Raw genomic sequence first — 24,879 nt, 5'->3', positions numbered from 1 at the left:
TAGTTCATGAGATGCATAGTATGTGATCTATGTGATTTAGTCACAGAACATATAGATCACAAGTTCTTTGTAAACTCAGAATTTTAAGTTCATAGTCGGTGATGAAATTGGGCATTTCATCTGCGAAGACTATAACATATCAACTAAGATGATTTGTCTCAATCATGGAAATGGAGATTTATGGTTGGTATGTTGATATGTTTTAAGAGTTAAAACATATTGAACTGGACCGCTGTGAGATTTATTATTCTCCTAACGACTATCAAATGAATAATAAACTCACGACTTATATTTACATGAACTCTTAATCCTGAGAGAATAATGAACCTGATCATGAGGTGTAGGTTGCTTTGATATATCAGAAGTGAGATCTAAAGTCATGATCAAAATTTCAGTATGTTGGGTAGTCACATTTAATGTTGATGAAACATATATTCTCAAGATGGAATTCATAATCTCTTAACAGAGATATAAAATATTCCCTTGAAATAAATTTAATGGGTTTTGTTATTCAAAGTGTTAGGCCTAACCACTTTAGTAAGGATTTACTAAAGTATATATTTATGGAATTGGATTTCATAAATATATGATGAATAACCTTAAAGGATTAAACCGGCTACTCAAGGAATTAAGATGTAGTAATCTTCAAAGTAGTAGTCTACTTTCATGACTTTGTATTACTACGAATATTTTATGAAGGGGTTGCATGTATAATAAAATCTTGGGATATAATTTATAAATAAAGACTAGAGTGCAACTATATTTATATAGTGGTATTAAATATAGTTAATGGTAACTTTGGACTTGTCAAGAGTTGACAGAAAAGCCCAAGGCCTATTGGAGCTAGTGTCTTATTGGTCCCTTTTGGTTCCACTCCAAGCCACACACTTAAGCCCAATTGGAAAGGCCTAAAAGGCCAGCCCAATTAGATAATCAGTTAGATACAAAGGGAGAAACATACAGAATTTTATAAGAGAATCATCATTGTAAAAATGGTGTGTATGTGAGTGTGAGACACTCTCTTATTCTCCCTTGGAAATTGATTGAGAGACCACACTTCTTGGGCGTTAGTGGAATCGGAGTGAAGATTAAAAATTTTCCCAAGTGCTTCTAATCTTTGTCTTGAAATTCATCACACCAAGATACGCTATTTTATTCTTAAATTCTAAAATTTACATTGTGCATGTTATCAATTGCGAATGAAGTAGATCCGCTAATTTTCCGCTACGTATGTTTTGTATGCGATACAAACAATGGATACAAACCATGATTATTCCAACATGAAAGCCTTTCACATTGGCATTCTTCATGAACTTCTTGAATTGTCTTGTGATGTAGGACTTCATCTTAGGATCTTCGTCATCTGAAGACTCATCTATCTTATTACTCTTGGCCTTCAGTGCCATGCTTTTGCTTTTGCTTCCTTTTAAGCGTATAGTCAAACCCAATTCATAGGTTTACAAATTTCTAACTAGCTCCGTTAAAGGAATATAATCAATATCCTTTGATTCTTCAATGACAGTGATCTTGGCATTAAATCTCTTAGGCAGAGACCTTAGCACCTTTCTTACAACCTTGGGTTAGAGAATGGTTTCCCCAAGATTAAAGGCTGAGTTAACTATGTCCTTTAGCTTGGCATAGAACTCATCAAACGACTCATCCTCTTCTAGTTTTATCTCCTCAAAGCTAGTAGTGAGCTTTGGAGCTTTGAATCCTTGACAGCCTTAGTCCCTTCATAGGTTGTCTGGAGGATAGTCAATGCTTCCTTAGCAGTTTCTGTTGAGGACATCTTCTTGAACTCCTCATTGGTAACCACACTAAATAGTGTATCCAATGCTCTACTGTTGAAGTTTGCCACTTTGATCTTGGCATCATCCCAATCAGCTGGAGCTTCCTTTGGCTTAGACCAACTAATCTCCATAGCTTGCCACACCTTTTCATCTAAAGACTGTAAGAAAGCTCTCATGCGTACTTTCATGTATACATAGTTAGTGCCATCAAATAAAGGAGGTATAATAAGAGACTGTCCTCTCTCCATGACAAACAGGGGTTAATGGATCACACAGTAAAGATTAACCCTAATCAGAGTGTGCTTGCTCTGATACGACTTGATAGGCCAGAAATGTATTGACCCCTTTGGCAAATTAATTAATTAATTACCCAAGTTAATTAATTAAGTCAATTTAACATGCAATAACGTGGTAGCACATATAAATCACCAATTAAACTAAATGCAGCGGAAAATAAATTTGACATAGTAATTTGTTTACAAATGGGGAAAACCTCCAAGGCAAAGCCCCACCAGGTGAATTTAAGATTATCATTCCCGAGAATCCACTATTATCAAAACAAACAGTTACAAATAAAAGGAATTCCAGTACCCAATACCAAACTATAGTTGAACTCTTACCCCAATACCTAATTGGACTTGTATTGTAGTGATAATCTCTCATTTTAATGCACGAATCATAGTACGTGACTAACCAATGATGCACGGATCCTAGTACATGACTAACACACCAACTTGAGGAAGATGTTGGCTGCAAAGTTCTTCAGTTCATCAACATGAAGATCAAGAAGTTCCTTAGTCACAAAACCCTTGGTGCAAAGAAGCAGTAGCTTCTACAAAGAGAAAGATAAACTAGAGCAATTTTTGTCTCCGGTCACAATATGCGTGTATGGATACCAAAAAGACCTTTAGACGGCTCTTACAAATAATCCTTATATATGTCTATGGTTGTAAGAAAAGAAACCCTACACAAATACTCAAGGATATGCGTGTAATCAGATTTGAAAATTATGATTTCATAATTCTCGACAAATATAGCTTTTGTCGAGCTTCAACATTAAATCTCGATAGATAGGCTTCTGTCGAGACATCTATTGAGCTATAATGAACAACACTTCTTTACTTGTTTCTTGGACAGATTTGCATGGCTTTAACATTTGACTTGATCAACATGTTTCTTGAAGTCTCAAACCATCTTAGATCTACCCATTTACAAGTAAAGTGCGTTTTGTCAAAGAATTAGCCAATTACATCAAATATGTCCCTAACAATAAAATCTCAAATTTTCATTCCTCCAAAAATTAGGAGGAGTTGGAGGGAATGAAATTAGATTTAATAAATTTTTTACTAAAACTCCCAAAATATTCCTTTATATTTTGCCATTTATTTTAAATTTAAGGGTCTACTAGAAATATTTTCATAAAATGATTTCATTATTTTCCCTCTATGTTACTCCCAACAAGATTACTAACATTCCATTAATTTCATTTCCTTTTTATTCCTTTATTTCAAAACATCCAAACAAGGTTACTTAATTCCATTTTATTCATTTCTTTTCTATTCATTTTCCTTACTTAAATACGTTCCATTTATTTTCATTATTTTATTATTATTCCTTTCAGTTTCATTTCATTCCCTTATGAACGCTCAAACGAAGCCTAGTGTCTTATCTGGTTAGTCAATGAGAAAAGTGGTTTCCTAATGTGACTCATACTTTGATGGACAAGTGAAGATTAAAGTTGAACTAGGAAATTGATCATTTCTCCAGCATAAAAGCTATTTAGTTTTCCCATATACAAGTTGATTGCCAAAAAAAAAAAAAAAACATTTTACAACGAGAGAACCAAGAGAGAGAGAGAAACCAATCTTATAGAGAATTAAGAGTCTTTCATCTTAAGAAAAATGTATTGATGGATTTAGGGTCAACTCAAGACATTATGGGGCCTAAGATGGCTACTTTAAGTGGGGTCTATCTTATATTTTAAATATTAATAAAAAAATTATTTAATTTTTGGTTTGTTTTTCATTTAAAATTTATTTATAGATGCAAAATTATGAACAACATAAATGTGTGAGAGATTAATGAGTTCTACACTCTAAAACTAAGAAAAAGAAAAAGTTATTGCCACATCCAATGAAAAGATTTTTCTTTTTCTGGTTTTCTTTGATAATAAAAAATTTATTTATTTATTTATTGGCTGATATTTAGGACTTAATTAACACTCTCATTGGTACATAGATATTTTTATTGGTTAAAATTTGGAGGTCTTTTTTCATTTGGGGGGCTTTAGGTGATTGCCTATTTGCCTCATACCTTCAGCTGGCCCTCAATGGATTTAGGTAAGTTTCATTATTATTTAATTGTGTTATATATTAATGTAAAATTCATGATAATTCTGGTTCCTAAAATTAATGTTGTTATTAACAGCTTAAAAACATAGAAAGAAATTGCATGTGGTATCAAAGCACGAGAAAGATGCCAAAGGCTCTGTAGTTGAATTGGCACCCCCCATGCACAAAGTGCTTGGGGGTCTAAGGGGGAAAGGGTTCAAGCTGCGAGGTTAGTAGTATGTTATTATTATCTCTCAAAAAAAAAAAAAAGCACGAGTAAAGATTGTCATGATTTTCCAATAAAAGATTTTTTTTTTTCCTTTTGCATATTGTATTACATGAGATTTTATGGTAGAGGTCTCATGCATTGTTATTAATTCCGTTTCGGACCCCGTTTCGGTTTGTCCACTGGAATGGAATATTTCGGTACCGGCCGATTTCGGCGTACCGTTTTAAGGTGTTTCGGGTTCCTAAAAATTAAATTATATATATTCTTGTAAAACATAAAATTGTCAATTCTAATAAATAAATAACTAAATTTCAAATAATACAAATCATTTAGTCTTAATTTTTAAGTCTTAAACGTCAATATAACATCTATTTAACATCACACAATAAGAAGATTTAGAAGACAATAACTAAATATCAAATAATACAAAACATTTACTCTTAACTCTTATGTCTTAAACCTCAATACAACATCAAATAATAAGAAGATTTATAACAAGTCATTACTCATTACAGAAGCCCATAATAATTAATAACTAATAAGCCAACAAAATTTATAACATAATATTAGCCATCAAATAATAAATTTTTTTTTTTTTCCATAGGCCAAATCATGTACTGGCCGGAATTGGCCGGAATGGCCTGAAATCTGGCCCGAGGTGGAACGTTGGGTATCCTGGTACCGGTTTGCATACCGGAATGAAAAATTCCGGCTGTTCCGGCCGGAATGGAACGGAATCAATAACAATGGTCTCATGTCACTCGGCCATTTGTTTTTGAATGTGAAACTTTACATTCATCAAATATGGTTGTATATCTGTGCTTCAATTTTACCGAATACCAAGTATTCTTGCTGATTGTTTGAAATTGAAACTTAACTAAAGCATGCCATAGGATGTTTGATCAGGGATTCCAATTATGAATATCTGACCAAAGATTCTTTCTATTGGTTGGTCACGAAACTTTTTATGCATTTTAAAATAAAATGCTTGATTGAATCTAATATAATGTATTATTATATAAGCTCCATTTGAGATTTGCCAAAGGATAAAGTTTGGTTACAAACTTGGTTGTATCTCAATTTTTTTTTTTTTTTTAAAAAATATTGTTATGTATTTTGAAAATTTAGCCATTGGATTACATGTTTTTTACGCTCTTAACGCACATATCAAATTTTGTGTCAATCGGATGTTATTTACTATATAATCCATAAACTTATTTTTTATAAATAATTTTAGAGTAAAAAACTTGCAATTTAAACAATTGATTAATGACATAGTTATTGATCTTTGATATTTTAGAAATTTTTCAAGAATGAAGGATATAAGAAGAAAATGTAATTCAATTGTGGATTTGTCAAAATTCACATCTAATGGTATCCATAAGATCTTGGGTTTGAAACCTCATGGAAGCATCTTAGGGCCACTCCAAAGGATTTCTTCCTGTAATAACTCGGTGTGTGTTAAACAAGGGTGTCTGCACATGTCTAAGGGAATCTATATATATATATATATATATATATATATATATATATATATATATATATATATATAAAATAGCAGAAGCCTTTTCCTTCAATTAAGGAGGTCTTGCCATGTAGGAAAATGCGTATCTAAAAATTAGACATGTATAAGCTAAAAAGCGATAAATTATGTTATTTGGCAATGCTACAACACCTTTCAAAAGCCTCTCATTATAAATAACAAAAATTAACTGGTTAAAATTAAAGGGTACGCAGAAAAAGAAATGGAGAGAGGCGATGAAATAGAGAGAGGTGATGAGGACACGGAGAAAGAAGCAGAGAAAGGCAATGAAATAGAGAAAGGATGAGGCCTGGGACATGAAGAAAGAAATAGAGAAAGAGGTAGAATGGTGAACTTTGCATCGATTCTGCCATGTTTACAGTTGAATCCAACCAAAATCCCAATCATTACAATGTTTGAAAGCCCGATTTACACATAAAACCCAAAAACTACCCTCTCCCAATAAACATCTTCTTCTTCTTTGCCTCTTCCTTCGCCTTGAAGCCGTTCTCTCTGCCTCTCTCAATTCTCAAAACCCCTAAACCATAGCCCATTGCTGCTCCCTCACTGAAATCGGCACTGGCAATCTAAAAGTGCATGCATGAATTAAGATATGGAGATAGAGAGAGAACTACCACTGGTAAATTTTTTTTCCTTTCTTTCTTAGATCTAGGTATGAAATATGAATTAGTTTTGAGAAATTTGGTTGGACTGATTTTTATTTAGGTATTTGGGTTATATTTGGTTTTGATTTTAAAGATAAATACTGCACATTGCACCATTTGAGGGCTTTATATTTTATCCATTTATTGTGCTGTCCACATGGTTTAAAACAAAAACATGTTTGAGGGCTTAAAATTTCCTATGTTCGTTCTTTGCCCTAGTTCGTCTCTGCAATAGTATATTTCCTCTGTTCGTTCTTTGCCCTAGTTCGTCTCTGCAATAGTAGATTTGAATACATACTTTTTCCTCTCCAAATATTGTTTTTGTTTTCTAAAATCTGCCATACTTTTTTTCCCTTCGATTTGGTTAAGAACTAAGAAATATGAGTTAGTTTTGGGTATTTTGGTTGAGTTAATTTTGATTTAGGTTTTTGGGTTAGATTTGTTTTTTGGGTTTGTGGGTTTCTGTTTCAAAGTCGTAATTGTTTTTCCTTCGATTTGAGTATAACTAAGATTTATGACTTAGTTTTAGGTTTTTTGGTTGGGTTATAGTTTTTTGGGTTAGATTTGCACTGTTCCTTCCCTGCAACAAAAAATATTCCACTCTTAATTTATGCTCTTTCATTCGTTTATGTCTTATTCTTTCTATTCCATTTACTACTGTTTAGATTCCAACATCTGAAGTAATTTCTGATTTTTTTTCTTTTTCTTTCGATTTTCCCAACAATTGCAAAATGCTGTTTCTCTGTGACTAATAAGCCATTGGGTCTTCTGCAATAAGAGAATTAAAAGCTCCATTTAGATGCTATCCTAATTTTCAATTTATTTAGATTTTAATTTCTTTGGTTTGTTAATATTAATATCCTTACTTTAATGAGTTTGGCTGGCTTGGTATAGGGTTATCTTTTTGTCCACATACTTCAATGGGATCAATCATAATGTTGATGGTTAGCCTATCATTCAAATTAAGCATATAATACCAAGTTAAATTTATAAATCTACATTTTTTTTCTTTTTTCTTTTTATTTTTATTTTTATTTCTTTTAAAGTTTCATTAATTGTGCTGAGAAACTTAAAACAACCATATTCATGGTTAGAGAAATTGGAGGGAATAATTATAATTATGCATTGTTTCAAGGCAAAACAATTGAGGAAGTTAGATACATGGCTGTAGAAGTTGTCCAAGCAATAACTACGCATTGTTACAGTAGTTTTATTAGCAAAGAAACTATATTTAAAATAAAAATAATAAAAAAAACCTTCTTTTTTCTTGCAAAATGACTTGCTATGATTATTGATCACCAATTTTCTGTTATTGTCCCATAGGTTCATTGATTCTCTACTCATACAGCATTCTACACCAACAATTCTTCTTGTCATGCCTTGAACCCAATTAAAGATAGGCATGTGACAACTGCCGCATGCATATAAAGTAAAATTAATCAAATAAATTAAATACGCATATAAAGTAAGTATCCTACAAGTGTGCAAGGCCTTCTTAGCAACTAAAATTAATCCTCAAAATTTAAATCAAATAATTCCAAAATACCTCAAAATTATTTCTTTATGAATAGATCCCCAATAATTTAATAGAAACAAAATCCAAACCTCATATACATAATGCCAATTGGCCAATAAATATTAAACTATTAGAAAACCATCCAATCCTAAAATCACTAAGCTTCTTTTCCTGCTCACAACACAACATCAAAGTTCCCAAAACTTGCTATTCTGCACAATCTGAAATTGGAGGGGAAAAATGGGTGAGCTGACAACTCAATAAGTAATCAAAATCCTAATAAGTTCTATCAAGCAATAAATCTGTAAAGTAATAAAATGTAATATGAGTCTTCAAAAGTTACGATATACTATGAGTTTTCAAAAATAACTAAAGAAGTTTCAGTCTTAAAACAGTAAGTTGCAAATAGATCACATACTTTAATCTTACAAATATATCATAGATGGTTTAGAAAGTAGTCAATTTTTCATATATCGAAAGCTATAACTTACAATATGTTCCAAAAATACATAAGCAGTTTTAATGACTGAAAATAGTTCAAATAGTCAAACATTTCCAAAATCAAATATGTAGTTTTAAGGACTCAATATAGTTCAAATATTCAAACATAATTCATATTCTTAACAATCTTATGACTATGAATAACCCCTATTGGCTGGGTATTAGAGTATCAATGAATAACCCCCATTGGTTTGGGTATCAGAATACCAATGAATAACCTCTATTTGTTTGGGTATCAAAGTACCAATGAATACCCCTATTGGCTGGGTTTCAGAGTCAAACATAATCAAATTATACAAAATCATATATATCAAATCATAGTTCAAACCAAAAATATATCCCATTCAAATACATATATGTAATCCTATATTCAGTATTCAAATATATTTGTGATATTTCTATATTATTTACTTTAAATCAATATAGCTAAAAAACAATTAAATAAAATAAATCTTATATTCAATGCTTATATATATTTGTGAAAATTCTTTATTCTCTACTTTGAATCAGTATAGCTAGAAACAATTAAATAAAATACATCATATATTCAGTAATCAGATATATTTGTGATAATTCTTTACTTGAAATCAGTAATACAAATTGAAATAAAATTATAACAATTGTAAACAATTTTCAGTAGTTAAATTACGCAAATTAAAACCAATTAGGATAAAGTTACTTACCTCCAAAAGCTATTCCAAAAGGAATTTTTCTCTAACACTTCCTCTAAAAATCCTTAGATTTCACCTCAATTGTGCAGTCAAACCTTCTCTACTTGAGAATTTTGAGTAGCCTCCTCTCTCAAAACATTTGTCACTATACGCTGATTTAAATTAGACTATATATAACTATGGTTTCAACCTTATTTTCTAAAAAAAAACCCCTTAGAAGTACTAATTATAAAATTGACCCATAAATAAATTTACTTAAATAACCTTCCTTTTAATCTGTTTTTTTTTTTTTTCCCGGGTATTACACTTCTACTCATGACAAGATATGGTAAGTCTCTCTCTTCTAATTATAAACTTAGAAGTACTAATTATAAAATTGACCCCATAAATAAATTTACTTAAATAACCTTCCTTTTAATCTGTTTTTTTTTTTCCCCGAGTATTACACTTCTGCTCATGACAAGATATGGTAAGTCTCTCTCTTCCTTATTCTATAGGGTATATAAGGCGAGGTACTCTCCTAATTGTTCATTCATGACGGCTCAATTAGGAAGTAACCCGTCTTTTGTTTGGAGAAGCCTACTTGCAGCAAGAGACATCATTTACAATGGCTCTAAATGGCATGTGGGAGATGGCAAGATAGTGGGGGTCTACTCTCACAAATGGCTATCACACCCTCCAATACCATTGAATGAACATGCCAAAGACATGAAGGTCTGCGAGCTCCTGGATGAAGAATCACGGTAGTGGGACAGAGGCAAAATTAAAACAATGTTTGCAATGTGGACAAGGCAGGAAATTCTAGCAGTACCACTGGACCATCTTGACTCTTCGGACACACTGATTTGGATAGAAAATAAAGCCAGGAAATTCACAGTTAAAACAGCCTATCAGCTTGCACTCCGCCTGAACATGCATCCGTGGGCAGAACATTCATCAAGTCACGCCTTCGAACCAGCTTGGAGCAGAATCTGGACACTCAATGTACCACCCAAAGTTTGAATGTTTTTATGGAGAGCTTGCTCCAATTGTCTCCCAACCAAGGAAAATCTCCATAGACGACGAATACGTGTGGATACCAGATGTGAATTCTGCCACCAATAGTCCAAGAATACAAGTTATATCCTATAGGAATACCCATTTGCACAAAATGTATGGGCACTGATGAGTAGCCGAATCCAGAAATGCAGAAATATAGCTAACGATTTTTTCCACTTATTCCGACAGCTGCGTGACAGGCTAAGCCAACGGGAACTTGAACAGTAGGCAACTACGACACGGTCAATTTGGAATGCGAGAAACAAGTTTTACTTTGAGCATGTCCAACTCCAACCAAAAACAATCGTCGATGTCGCATGCGGTCTGTTGGATGAGTACCAACGCCTCACGGTTTTGTAGTGACAAGCCACGTTTTTTTGCTACATTTTGTATCTTGTTTTAAACTTTTGAAACCCCAACACAGATACTGGGGATTACTGTACTCAAACTCCTTACACATAAATGAAAATTTTCTATCGTTTGGATGTAAAAAAAAAAAAAATATGGGGACATGATATGATATGGAGATTTAATAATGGATTTTGTAATTTTTGAAGGTACAAGATTTTATGATGCATCTGTGCAAAACAATTGTAGTGGTGTTGGAGGTGAATGTGGGTTTAGCATGGCATAAGAAATTTAAAATGTGATGCTGCTGATGTATACTAAACTCATTCATTTAATTATGTTCATGTTTTATTTCATAACTCTTTCCTTTAAAAACTATTTCAACATGATTGCAATTATATTGCATTAAAGGCTAATTTGTTTGGCTCCAAGTAATTGTGACAAGGCATGTCTGAATTATTTTTGTGTAATTTGTCAAGCTCCTCTGTAAATACCACCAAAGTTTGGGTGTGATGACTAAGAGTGAAGCTGTTGGAAAATATTGGACCAGTTCTAGGAATAATGAATGCTAGCTAACCTAAGAATTTTTAATCCTATGTGATAGGGATACCAAGGGAAGAGAGTAAGTTTCATTCACCCAGTAAAATACGATCAAGTTACAAGTATCAAATGTTTAATTTACTTTTAAGTTTCGAATAAATGTTGTTAGGATAACTTTTAATTCAAAATTATTTTTCATGTACTTTAGTTGTTTGTTTGGCCTTTTTTGTGTTATTTAATACACAAGGAAAACCATTATTGACTATGCAAATATAGATGTTAGCTTACTGGCAGAAGTGCATGCATCTTAACATTCTCTTGATTAGGACCTGCTACAAATTAGTATTGTTCTTAAATTTGTTCTCTGTAGCATGCAATTAATTCCTTTATTTCTAAAGACCATGCAATCTAGTGGTTACATGTTCTTTCACGTTGCAAGATAACCTCCTCTCTTCCGTTCAGATTCTCCTTCTCATGCTCTTTTAGCCTTCAATTGCAACTAAAGCCACCCTCCTTTGTAGAGGAAGTCAAAACCCAAGGTAAGAATTCCGATTTGCTCTTCAATTGAAAATCTACCTGCCCAATTATTACTTCCTAGGTATTGTTCTCTTTCCACTTCAATTGTTCATGGAATTTTGTTTGTGGTTGTGGGTGATTAGCTTTGGTGTTGGGTTGCTGTGGCTGAATGGTTAGCCTTTGGTTTGCTGGCATTTAAAGGGCTTTTTTTGTTTTTTGTTTTTTGCTTTAGGTTTTGGCTATTTAAGGTGGAAAATTTATTTTTTCATCTCGGTTTTGAAGCAAAATTGGGGTTTGGATAGTTTGGGTTGTTGTCTTTGACTCAATTAATGAAATAGCTACTGTTGCATGGGAAGTATAGGTATTTAGGTTCCTTTTTACTTTGAAGGCCTTGATTTTGGGATTTTGAATTTGATCTTATTACTGATGATAATGTGTGGTTTGTGATAAAAAAAGAATATATATATATATATATACACACACACACACGTACATTAATATCTGATGAATGTCAACTTTGGTGTTAGTTTGCATTTTGGTTCTTTTACGAAAAGGCCATCAATTTTGGTTTGTTTACTTCTGTTTACTTTCTATTTCTTAGAATGGTCCTTAGCCACATGGTAAGGTTGTTTTTGCTCACTTGGTAGGGATGTAAACCTATTTGCTTCTTTACTTACAGGAGATGTTTGAGAAAAAGTGAAGCCCAAAGTAGTAGTAGAAGTAGGCGAATTGTTAACATGTTGTAACTGTAAACTTTTAGACCCCTTAAAACAATATGTTTAACCTAGCTATTTAGCCAAGTAATTACTTAGATAAATAATTTAGTTCTAGGTTAACACATATAAATCATATCATGTAAATAATGCAGAGATATAAAGAACACAATGATATGATAACCCAGGAAAACCTAACTGGTAAAAAACCTGGGGAGGATTTAACCTAACTATCCTCAAGGTAAAAATAGATTCGCTATGAAAGAATTGAAGTTTTTACATTAAGACGTAGACCACTAACGTCCTATTGCTACCTCGTGTAGAAAACTTACTACCACGACCACGTGACAGCTCTGAGTCCATAGACTACTTCTTTCCTTGATTTGCTGCAAACACAAGTTTTCCTACTTGTGACTTTAAGACTCCACTTAAAGGTTTCAGATCTTCTTTAAGTTCTTTTAGCAGCAACTGAAGCAATCATCAAGCTCTTGATACGAGTCTTGATCTTGATAACCCTATGTGTGTGAATGAAGGTAAACAGCTCATGATCTCACAAAAGATTCATTATACAACACTCAAATGACCTCTAAAATGTAGCTAAGGTTTTCCTCTTATATGTGAAGTAAAACATAAAACCCTACACATCAAACGGGCTTAGGCTAAATTGGAAGTTCTGCAGAAAATTAAATCTGCACAAGTTTTGATTGTCGAATCTAATTTTCAATCGATCGAGGCTTGCAAATTTTGTCCAATAATTTCTATAATCACTCGATTCCAATTTTACAATTAAACATACTTTGAGCAAGCCTAAACCTAAACTCTATGTTTTGATCATGGTTTGCCAACACATTACATATTGAAGTTCTAATACATTAGTTCCTAAGATCTTAGAATCTAACAAAAACTACTTTTCGAACATGAATTTTTACAATTATATAGTTCATGTAAAATTAGAAAGATTTTTTTAAATTTTTTTTATTTTTATGTATAAACTATACTTTCATAAGAATTTTTCTTGTGCATTGCATGGGTTAGCGACTATTATTTCTTTGTTTATTGGTTATTTGCTAATAGTACCCTAGAAAAGGAGGGGGAAAGGTTTTTTTTCAGTGTGAGGCCTACCAAAATAAGTGTGAGGCCTACCAAAATAAGCTCAAAAAGCTAGGTGTTTTGGGCTTGCCAAACACACCTATGCAAAAGTTTTATTCACTATATATGTAATTTAGCCATGAGCTATAGATGTAACCATGCATGTTGAAGTTATAAGATAGTCACATTTAATTTGCTCACCTTTTCTTTTTATCAGGGAGGATTTGATATGATCTGTAGTGGGAGAGACAAGACCGAAACTCCAGAGTAGTTAAGATTTTTTTTTTTTTTTTTGTCTGGCTTATTTATTGACTTTCTACCAAGTTTCTATGCGCTAAGATTAACTGATTGCAAATGGATATGATTTTCAGTTTAAGCAAGCTTAAGAAACAGCATTGAAGCTTGATTTGAACGGGCATTAATATGTTGTTACTTATGCAGTGAGCCACATCAAGTGAAGTTTCTACTCATTATAATGTCTATCAATATTTTATGTTTTGTTTGAGGGCTTAGGTTGTGCTGCAAAGATGTTTGTACCATACAATTTTTCATTTCCCTGCCTTTGTATTGATTAATAACAGCAACTAGATAAATGTGTGGCCTAGCAAAATGCCACATGTTGAAGCTATCATTTCTTTAAACTTTAAAGTTTGCTTGTTAAGGCCACATGGAGCAGTTGTAAGTTATTAATGAAAAGAGAATATGGATGCATTAATATAGGTGAGTGAGTAATGGGGATAATTTGTTATGGACAATGGGAATTAAATTGCGAGAACCATGATTGGGGCTAAAAGGTTTGGTATCATGATGAAGAATAAGTTTTTATTTAATTTTTTGGTTATCTTATTTTCATTAGCAAGGAATAGTATTTTTCGTGATAGCTGAATGAGCACCCTTTTCAATATTAATTGTTTAGTAACCAATACCAATCAAGGTTTATACTCAACAACAAAAATTCAATTCCTTAATTAAAAGATTAGTGTTATTCTGTAAAAATTCAATTCCTAATATATTTGAATTGTCATTGTAAATATGAGACTTCTTTTTTCATTTGTTTGTGTTTTGATTTAATTTAAGTTTATCGGTTGTGTTTTTGTTAATTTTAATTTAAGTTTCATTAATATTTTTTTTATTTACTAATTTAATGTTTCATATCAAAAATAGGAAATTTTGAGACTGGAAGTCAATGTAAAATCAAAGAGGAAGAAACAAAGAATTTTTTGAATTTTCATAATCTACCATGAATAAGAAACAAAGAATTACGCGGGTTTATGCTAGTCATATACTATATATAATAGTAGAAGTTTTTTCTTACAATCAAGAAGGCCCTGCAGTGTAGCAAAAATGACCATCTAAAATTCAGCCATGCATTAGTTAAAAGCGATAAATTATGTTGTTTGGGAATGCCACCACACCGTTTGAAACCCTCTCATTATAAATAACAAAAAATAACCGGTTAAAATTAAGTGTACACGAAAACAAAAATAGAGAGAGGCGACGAGGTAACGGAGAAAGAAGCAGAGAAAGGGAGAGGAGATGAAATGCAACACGGAGAAAGAAACAAAGAATGAGGCAGGGTTCCTAAGACTGTCCATTGTGCGTTATAATCGAAGGGAAAGAGAGTAGAGTTCGTCTGAACCATACACTGTTCGTTCCCTTGCCAGATTTAGACCACCAGATCACCGGAACTGACATCGACAACGGTACATTTTTTTTTTTTCAATTTTGTAGGTTTGGGTATAAAACGTGACTTTTAATTGAGTTTTTGTTGGGTAGGTTTAGATTTGATTTGTTTTTGTTTTGGGTTTTTGGAATCTCTATCAAAATGATTGTTTTCTCAATTTTAGATATTTGCTTTTGTTTTGTTTTTTGTTTGTTTTTTTAGATTATAGAGATCACTAAAAATATTGATTTGGGTATGAAATGTTACTTTTGATTCAGTTTTCCTATTGGATAGGTTCAGATTTGATTTTTTTTTTTTTTGTTTGGTTTTTAAAACACAGAATGATTGAGTCCTACACCGTCAATAGCCTCGCCTTAGAAGAAAAATCTATGGACCATTAACACCATAAGACCATATAGCGATTGAGTGAGAACTACCACTGGTAATTTTATTTTTCCTTTCTTTCTTAGATCTATAGGTATGAAATATGAATTAGTTTTGAGAAATTTGGTACTCTCTGGTCATTCTCCAAATTCTTTCCATTCCAAATTAAATTCGTTTAGTTTAAAGTCAAGGTTTTTGAAATTTCAGTTATAGTGCCTAATAGGTGTTTGATGCTGGTTCTCAGTTAATATATATATTGCACAACTACAACTTTCCCCTATGATAAACAAGACCCTTCTATCTTTGAATTGGATTTCAACTCTTCGTTATTGTAAACACACACACATGCAGAAAGCATAAGCATTGTTTCTTACCAATACACTTGAAAGTTAAGCAAAAGATAACAATAAAGAACTATAATAATCTATCAATAACATTTACAACACAAATATGTATCACAAAGTTCGAATTGCAAATTCTTGCAGAGAAAAGGTTGAATTACAAACTATGGCAGAGAATGGATTAATTGCTTAGGTCCAGAAAATCTTGGCCCCACCCGTACACTATATAAATATCATTTATGTTTATTGAATTGAATTTTAACCTCATTTGCATTTATAATATAATAATATGCCTGATTGTCTGATGTTCTTTAATGTGCATCATATTTGTTGCTCTTTTCTTAGATTTAGTCATGTACACGCTCTAATGCTCAAGGAAAATTGTCAACTTGCTACGAATGATGTATATAGTGTGTGAAGGGTGGTTACCATTAATTGGTTGTGTCAAAACCGTAATAATCTTTGCAGAGCTTTTAAGTTGGTAAATATCTATAAGATGCTATGTATAGAATAATAGGGATGTAATGTAATGTAATGTCCATTCTTATATTTAAAATTGTTGAAATTTCCTTCTCTTTTATTCTGTTCTAAATGAAAATTTTCTTTTTGAATAGCTTTAGCTGTGCCAAGAGGGAGAGTTGTGAAACCAAGAGATAGTTATGTTGAAGACAATGGAAGAACAAGTGTATTTCCATAGTTTCAGAATCAACAAGAGGTAAATGTGAAAAACACACCAGCAGTTTCGTTGCCTAAGAAGAATCATGATTCAGTCATGAGCCACATTGATATGGAGTTCTTGCCGATAAGACTTCCTTTCGAAAAGGTCTCTATGGAACTGATGGTACCTTTTAAAGTAACTACAAGTATACATCCTTCAAAGAGTCTGAATGCAAGTTCTGCAAAAGTTAACTATTGTGTTGCTTCAACAGTATACAATTAACTTTTCTTATGAAAATTTTATTGGTGAAGGGATGCTTGGTAGTGTTTATAGGGGTAAGCTGCCCGATTGAAAGGTAAGATTCTTTTAACTTAATAAGAACTAATTTTCCAAGATGATGGCGTGGCTGTTTGATTGTGTGGCTTCTACTTCAAAATGTCTCATGTACGTTTGTATTTGTTGTCTTTTTTTCCCCTACATCTTGTCTATCCTCATTAGGAGTAGGAGATTAGTCAAGAAAGAACCATAGACAAATAAGAAAATGCATTAGTGAAGTTTAGAAGAATGCAAAAATTGTCAATATCCTTATGCTTCAAGAAATTTATGGAAAAGGATTGTGCTAAAAAGCATCAACCAAATGTACACGGCTTAGGAAAAGATTAGGTAGCTGTAGATTTCTCTGTGAGATTTCACAAATGTAACTTTGATTTAGTGCCACCATCTTTTAGTTTTTTATGGGGTAGTACAGTGATTGGTATTCATAAAACTCTACAATTGAACTTTTTCAAGAGTTTTGTTTTTTTTTTTTCCTACCCCAACAAATATCTTTTGTGCAGTTTTTGTATGTATTCTTGAAATTAGTCGTCCTCTGTGTAGTTTAATGTGGATAGCTATAATAAGAATCCTATAATCGTGACAACATAGTTTTGTATAATTGAGGTTTTTTGTATTTTCTTCATTTGACCATATTTAATGCATAAACACACCTTCAATTTTAAGGGAGTTTCTCATCACTTTAAAAAAAATAATTAAGAAAAATAAAAATAAATGGGATTCCTTTTCCTTTTTCTTTTTCTTTTTTTCCTTTTCATTTTCTTTTAAAAGAAGCAGTTTATTTAATTTTAATAATCTATAGAGTTGTCATAATATTTTTATTATATTACATATTTTCCACGAATTATAAGTAAAAGTAGTCCGCACATTGCGCGGGGTCATACGCTAGTATAATCTAATACTCGAAAAGGTCTTGATACCTTTGTTAAAAAAAAAAAAAAACCGCATTCAATAAAAAGATATTGAGTGAAGTTGTAGCCCAAAGTTACAACTAAGTTTGTAGGCAAATTTTGTTCATTGTCAAGGGTCTTGTAATTCAATTGGTTGACACCTCTTAGTGTTTTCAAAGAAGATATTCAAGGTTCAAACTTCAAATTCCCCAAATCTCAAGTCCCAATTCTATCGAATTAGTAACAAAATAAATAAATAAATGAAGAGCTTCCTTACATTGATTGGTTTGTCTAAAGGCTTGGAAACTCCACCATTGTTTTCCTTTTATAATTTTGTGGTTATAACAGGAGAGATTCGGGAGGGAGATTTGAACTTTGGATATCATAGAAATATCAGAATGTGTTAACCGATTAAGTTATAACTACGATGTTCTTGGTAGAAACTCCACCATTTTAAACATTAGTGCCAGTTCATTTGCCTCATTAATTTGTTTACCTCAAAACAGTAATTGACTTGCATAATCAATTTCTAATTCAGTTTCAAAACAATGCACCCTATAAAAGGAAATAGATTTTATTGAAAAAGAAAACCACAAATAAAGAAAACTTAATATATATTTGCCTCATTCAATTACTCCTAAATTCTCCCTTTTTTTACGTTGATTAATTTGTGTGTAAACTGTAAAGGCTTACAAACTAGAGAAATTATTAGGTACACCAGGAGGACTGCTGATGTGGTCCTCCCAACTAATGAGATGATGTCATTTATGTAAATGTATGTGTGAGCTCCCTAATCAGCACAAGGAATAAAAAATAAAAAATTATAAAGTGATGTCACATTTACATAAATAATAGCATTTTATTGGTTAAGAGGTTAGGGATGACCATATCAGTAGTCCTCCTGGTAGACCTAATAATTTCTCTACAAACTACACCATTTCAAACATTAGTGCCATTTCATTTGCCTCATTAATTTGTTTACCTCAAAAGTCAAAACAACAATTGACTTGCCTCATTGGTTTCTACTGATAGTTTCAAAACAATGCAGTCTACGGGGAGTAAAAGAGTTCCCACCTAGACCTGAGGCCTAAGTACCTATTGGACCCCGTAGAGTGGAATGGGCTAGACCCATCTACTTAAGGTACGGTCCAATAGCATAGAAGACCATGTAAAGTGGAATAAGGCCGGCCCGAACATCTGGGAGGCGAAAGGAATCCTCATGGATCGTTCCCGCGAAGTTGGCAATAAACTACATAAAGCAAAGTCTTATTCGGAGAGACGTACACAGATAATCCACAACGTGCCTACAACTAGCACTTTGAACAATAGAAAAACCTCCAGATAGATAAGAATAGCAAAGATCTTTACCTCCACATTAATGAGGTGTTGGGGGCCGTTTTTCGGTGCGCAACCATGCGTTGTCCGTTGGAGGGGTGACTTTGATAGACCTAAATATGTTTGGGGAGTCGCATCTAGAACTCAATATTGGGTCATGTAGTCCAATGGATATCGGCATATTTTTAGGCCTACAAAATGGGTAAAACCCAAAGTCTAAAAATCGTGATAATAAATAATGTGTTTGATATAATAACTTTGATTAATAGTTGTAATAGTAGTTGAAATAAAGTAATATGTATTTAAAAGTGAAGTAATCATATTCCCAATGATGTAAATTTAGAGATATGGAAGTAGAGTCACTTATCTTTGTTTGGTTTGCAGCTCTAGTTCTGTAGCATCAGTGAGTTAATAGTATTCCGGCAAAATGACTCCAACAGTGGAGAGTCAGTTTGCCATGAAAACTTCAAGATTGAAGGGGAAAAATAGGTGCAACTGGAGGGAGAGAGAGTATGTCCAGCTATGTGTAGAGGCTGGTTAAGTATGCCCCCTTTATCATGCACTTAAATGAATTTTCCCTTTGATAATGATCTTTTGGTTATTGTGAAGTTATTAATAGTATTTCCTTCCATGAGAAGGACTTTTGTAAGATAGGTTTGTACCTTCTATGAGAATAGCTTTTGTAAGAAGTATTTGTGTCTAGGGATGGCAATTTAAATCCGACCCGTGGATACCCGGTCTAGCCCGACCCTAATGGGCCGGGTTTTACCCGGTCCGATAAAGAATAGGGTCGGGTATGGATTTAAAAAAAAAACCCGAAGCGGGTCCGGGTTTTATAAAAAAAATCCAGACCCGACCCGGATAAATACCCAGTTAAATACCCGGTATAATACATTACTAAAATACCCCTTATATATATATATATATATTTTCTGATTTTGTATTGAAACCCTAGTTTCTACTCTCTACTCACTGTCACTGCACACACACACTCAGCCAGCCGGCTCTCTCACTCAGCCCTGCCCTCTCGCCTCTCTCACACTCAGCCCTGCCCTCTCGCCTCGCGGCCTCGCCTCAGCAGACAGCCCTCTCGCCTCGCCTCGCCTCGCCTCGCAGTCTCGCCTCGCCTCGCCTCGCCGTCTCGCCTCACCGTCTCGCCTCGCCTCGCCTCGCCGTCTCGCCTCGCCTCAGCCCGCAGCCTTCGCGGCCTCGCCTCGCAGCCTCGAAGTCGCAGCCTCGCCTCGCATCACGGTTTTTGTGTACCCGTGGCGTTGAATCAAATCAAGACCAGCTCGAAGGAAAAAAAAAAAAAAAAAAGCTTGATTGTGATGTAAATTTGATTGATTCTTTCAGAGGTAAAGTAGTGATTTTCTTTTTTTATCAGAATCCCATGCTTCAAATTGTTGTGATTGTTCTTTGTATAGTGGGGTGGGAGAGTTTCTGATTGAATTGAATTGTAATTGTAATTGTAATTGTATTGGATGAGTTTGGTTTTTGGATTGGGAAATTAATGGGTAACACGTGAGATTGATGGAAGACAGATAGGTTTGAGTTGGGTCACCCTGAGAAACGTGTTTGAATCATATTCTGTGTTGTGGTTGAGAAGCTTCTGTGTGGTTTTTTTTTTTGTTGATCTTTTGGGTGTTTCTTGAATTCAGTGTCTGAATATATTTGCTCATTTAATTTCAGGACTTGGATTAGTTGTTTTTTTTTGTTTGTTTGTTTGTGTGTTAGGCTATCCTGGCTAGTCTTTTGGATCCATAGCCAACCTTGGATTCTGTGGTTGTTGCTGTTGTTAGATCAAGGGGAGAGGGATCATGTTGCACTGAGAATATGAAATGGAGAAAGAGCTCTCAGAGATTGCTAAAGGATGTTCATGAATTGAATTTTGGATTTGGGGGGACATTTGGTAGTGGGAAATTGTGAACTTTAGGTTCTTTTGTGTATATAAAATTTAATGGGCTTCAAATTTTTTTTTTTTTTTTGGTTGGGCCAAATTTGGGCCCAATAAGTTAAACGGGCCCCGAGGAAAAAACCCGATTATTATTCGGATTGGGTCCGGGTTTTGGGTCTTGGCCCGCAGGTTGGGTCCGGGTATGCAAAAACTCGGCCCGAACCCGACCCGTTGCCATTCCTATTTGTGTCTTCTAGGAGAAGGGCTTTGATATGAGATCTTGATGCCTTCTAGGAGAAGGGTTTTAGTATTAGAAGTTTATGTATTCCATGAGAAGTGCTTTTATAAGAGAGGTGGAGAAGAGTATTGAGATGTGTTTATGGGTAGCAAAATAGTAGAATTTCAGAGTGAGAGAGTATGAGAGTGGAGTTTAGAAGAGTTTAGGCGTGTTATATGTAATGGTGTTGTAAGTATGTATAGGATTGTGTAAGAGAAATGGAGAAAGAGATGCTTAGAGATATAGGCAGCAAGATAGATGCATTTTCTAAATATGGAGAGTGAGAGAATGAGTATGAGAAGATTAATAGTGTTGTAATGTGTTTAGCAATGTTACTAGGATTTTTTGTTGGAGGATGGATGGGGGCTTATGAAGGGCATTTATGAGCTAAGGGCTGAAGAGTTTAGTTCCTAATTTGGAAACTAAAAACTCAGAAACTCATAACTTTATTAAGAGCTTAAGAAGATAATTAGATGGAGAGAGAATAGAGAAGTTTATGAGAGAGTTGTTCTTCTCTATTGGTGTCCCTTAAGGTGTTGGTGAAGGGCTCTATTTATAACTGAGTTTAAGGCGGGGGGGTGTTTAGCAAATAATCTCTTCCAAAATCTGTCTCAATTAGCAATAAATTTTCAAAAAATCCATTCTAGGATTTGGCTAAAAATGGTATGTTCAGCTTTAAGGTGTTCTTGTTGTTTTGAGAAATATCAGCTGGAGGAAAGGAGTTTAGTAAGAAAAAGACAGTTTCTTTGGTTGGTTTTGGTTTTCAGACAAAAAGAGAAAATTTGTAATTTCAAGGCTGTAGGGTTAGCTATCCCAGCTCTTAGAAAAAACTGTCACAGCTGTCATATGACAGTTGTTGTTTGGGGCTAAAGTGGATGAGGTTAGCTGGATGATGTTAGCCTACCAGAGAGAATATTTAGCATTTATTTCATGGATTTGGTTGAAAAGGGTAATATCTCTTTTAAGGATATTTTGCTATTTTGAGTATAGCAGCTGGCTGCTGGGATTGAGCATTAAATGGTTGGTGTTGTCACTTTCAGCCAGGTATCAAGCACTGAACACACTGCTAGTGTTCTATGAAAATGTTTCCTTTTTTGGGTGTTTATATTTTTTTTCCAAGATTCTATTACAATACATTTTTAGTATGTAATAGAATGATTTATTGATAGTTAATAAAGCTTTAGAGATCTAGTTAAGGCCTCATTGTATTGTGACTTAATCTTGGTGAGCAAGTAGAGCATTTAATGCTTTGCTTTGGCAGTTGGTAGGGGAATATTTGGTCTGATTGTGGCAGATGACAACTGGGTATTAGAGATATTATGAATATTTTATATTTGAAGATTAAAGATAGCCAATCAAATTGAGCCATGTGTTTGAGTTGGATTTTAGCTGAAAATAATAATATAGTTTATGTAAAATAATATAATTAAGTTTCTAAATTTGTATAGGAAGAGTTGGCGATTGAATAATAGTTATTTGGGTCAGCATTTAAATGGCTAAATTTTTTCAGTGTTTGTCATGTGATAAATATTAAGTTTTAGGAAAAGAGCAATGGAGAGTTTTATCATTTCAAGTATTATGTGATAAGAGAGGCTTACCATATGTTATTCGCTACACACTAACTCATTAGAGTTGAAGGAGTTGGAGGAGACTCACTAAACAACATGTTTCTTTTATCAACTTTAAACTGTTGGAGCTTTACTGAACATACCTCTTGGCTCTCTAAACAACGACTCCCTAAATTTCCCCTAAGAGACTCATGAGCTAGGATTATGAGTCGAAGATGAGATGGCGTACCTCGGGCTTTGTTGTCATTTTGTGTGAATCTAGGCTTTTGTTGGAGAAGCCACTTTTCATGAATATGAGAGAGGTAATATAGGTCGTGAGCTTTGATTCATTGCTTGAGTTCGATCCATATGTTAATGTTGATTATGTCGTGGGTGATGAGCCCAATTGATGAAGAGGAAATATGGACCATGAATCCGCCTCTTGAAGTGAGGACCTTGTGGGCCATGTGAGCCCAATCCATGTAGTTGAATAAGATATGAGCTTATTTTTTGCTTTAAAGAAGATTTACCCAAAATTCAATAATAGGTTGATGTGGCATGGGTTGCCAATGAAGTAATGTCATGTAGGGCAAAAAAATAGTCCTCAACATAAGGGAACCTCCAGCTAACCTCTGTTGCATTGAATACATATAAGACAACCTGAATAGTAGGAACACCCCCGAAAGTCATGTTCCAAGATAAGGAAGGGGAGGAAACCAATAAAGAGTAGGAAAAATATCCTTGAGAACTCGGCTGGAGACAAGACAGTTGGAAGGATAAGGGCAGAAAACATGCCTATATAATGGGGTAATTGGCAAATAGTAAGGGATCGGAAAAAAGGAAAGAGAGAGAGAAAGAGAAAGAACTTCCATTCTGTTACAGTGCAACACCACAAGAAAGATAGTTTTTCCTACTGTAATGTCCTAAACTTCACTCACGCGCACATCCCAGCGGAAGCCCAAACATATGCTACTCTTCCTGATCAGAATTTGAAAGGGGAAAGAGGGGGGGGGGGGGGTGAGTTGACAACTCAATAAGTAACCAAAATCCTAGTAAGTTTTGTCAAGCAATAGATTTGTAAAGTAATAATATGTAATATGAGTCTTCAAAATTTATGATATGCTATGGGTTTTCAAAAATGACTAAAGAAGTTTCATAGTCTTAAAATAATAAGTTGCAAATAGATCACATACTTTAATCTTACAAATATATCATAGATGGTTTAGAAAGTAGTCAATTTTCCATATATCAAAAGCTATAACTTACAATAGGTTCCAAAAATCCATATGCAGTTTTAATGACTCAAAACAGTTCGAATACTCAAACATTTCCAAAATCAAATATGTAGTTTGAAGGACTCAAATAGTTCAAATATTCAAACGTAATTCATATTCTTAACAATCTTATGACTATGGTCAAGCTATATCCCCATGACTAGGCATCAGAGTACCAATGAATAACCCCCATTGGTTTGGGTATCAGAATCAATTTATAGTCAGATTGTCCATAATCATATATATGTAATCATAGTTTCTAACAAAAATATATCTTATTCAAGCATGTATATAAAAATCATATACTCAGTATTAAAATATATTTGTAATAATCCTTTACTTCAAATCAGTAATACAAAAGAAATAAAAATTCTAACAATTATAAACAATTTTCAGTATTTAAAATACATTAATATAAGCAAAATAAAACCCAATTAGGATAAGGTTACTTACCTCAGCTAACTCACCACAAAGAATTTCTCCCAATCACTTTCTCTAAAATGTTTAGATATCACCTCAATTGTGTAGTCAAACCTTCTTTACTTGAGTATTTTGGATAGTCTCCTCTCTCAAAACATCTATCACTGGGTAGCAATGAAAAAAAGTACTATGCCGATCATGGTATGTGCATCATTTTGAATACCGTGAGATTTGATTCTTTAGCCAAAGTCTTGAATCCCCCTTTTTCCTTGGCGCACTAGTACTTTTTGTTCGGAGAGAAAATCTTGTCTCCCTATGGACTCACTTAATATTGTCTCCACTCAAAGCATGCATGCCAAGACTATCATCATCGCCATCACAGGCCCTACTTGGCA

This window comes from Castanea sativa, chromosome 1 (assembly GCF_040712315.1).
Source record: "Castanea sativa cultivar Marrone di Chiusa Pesio chromosome 1, ASM4071231v1".
NCBI classification, from domain to species: Eukaryota; Viridiplantae; Streptophyta; class Magnoliopsida; order Fagales; family Fagaceae; genus Castanea; species Castanea sativa.
This window is presented reverse-complemented; position numbering follows the sequence as displayed.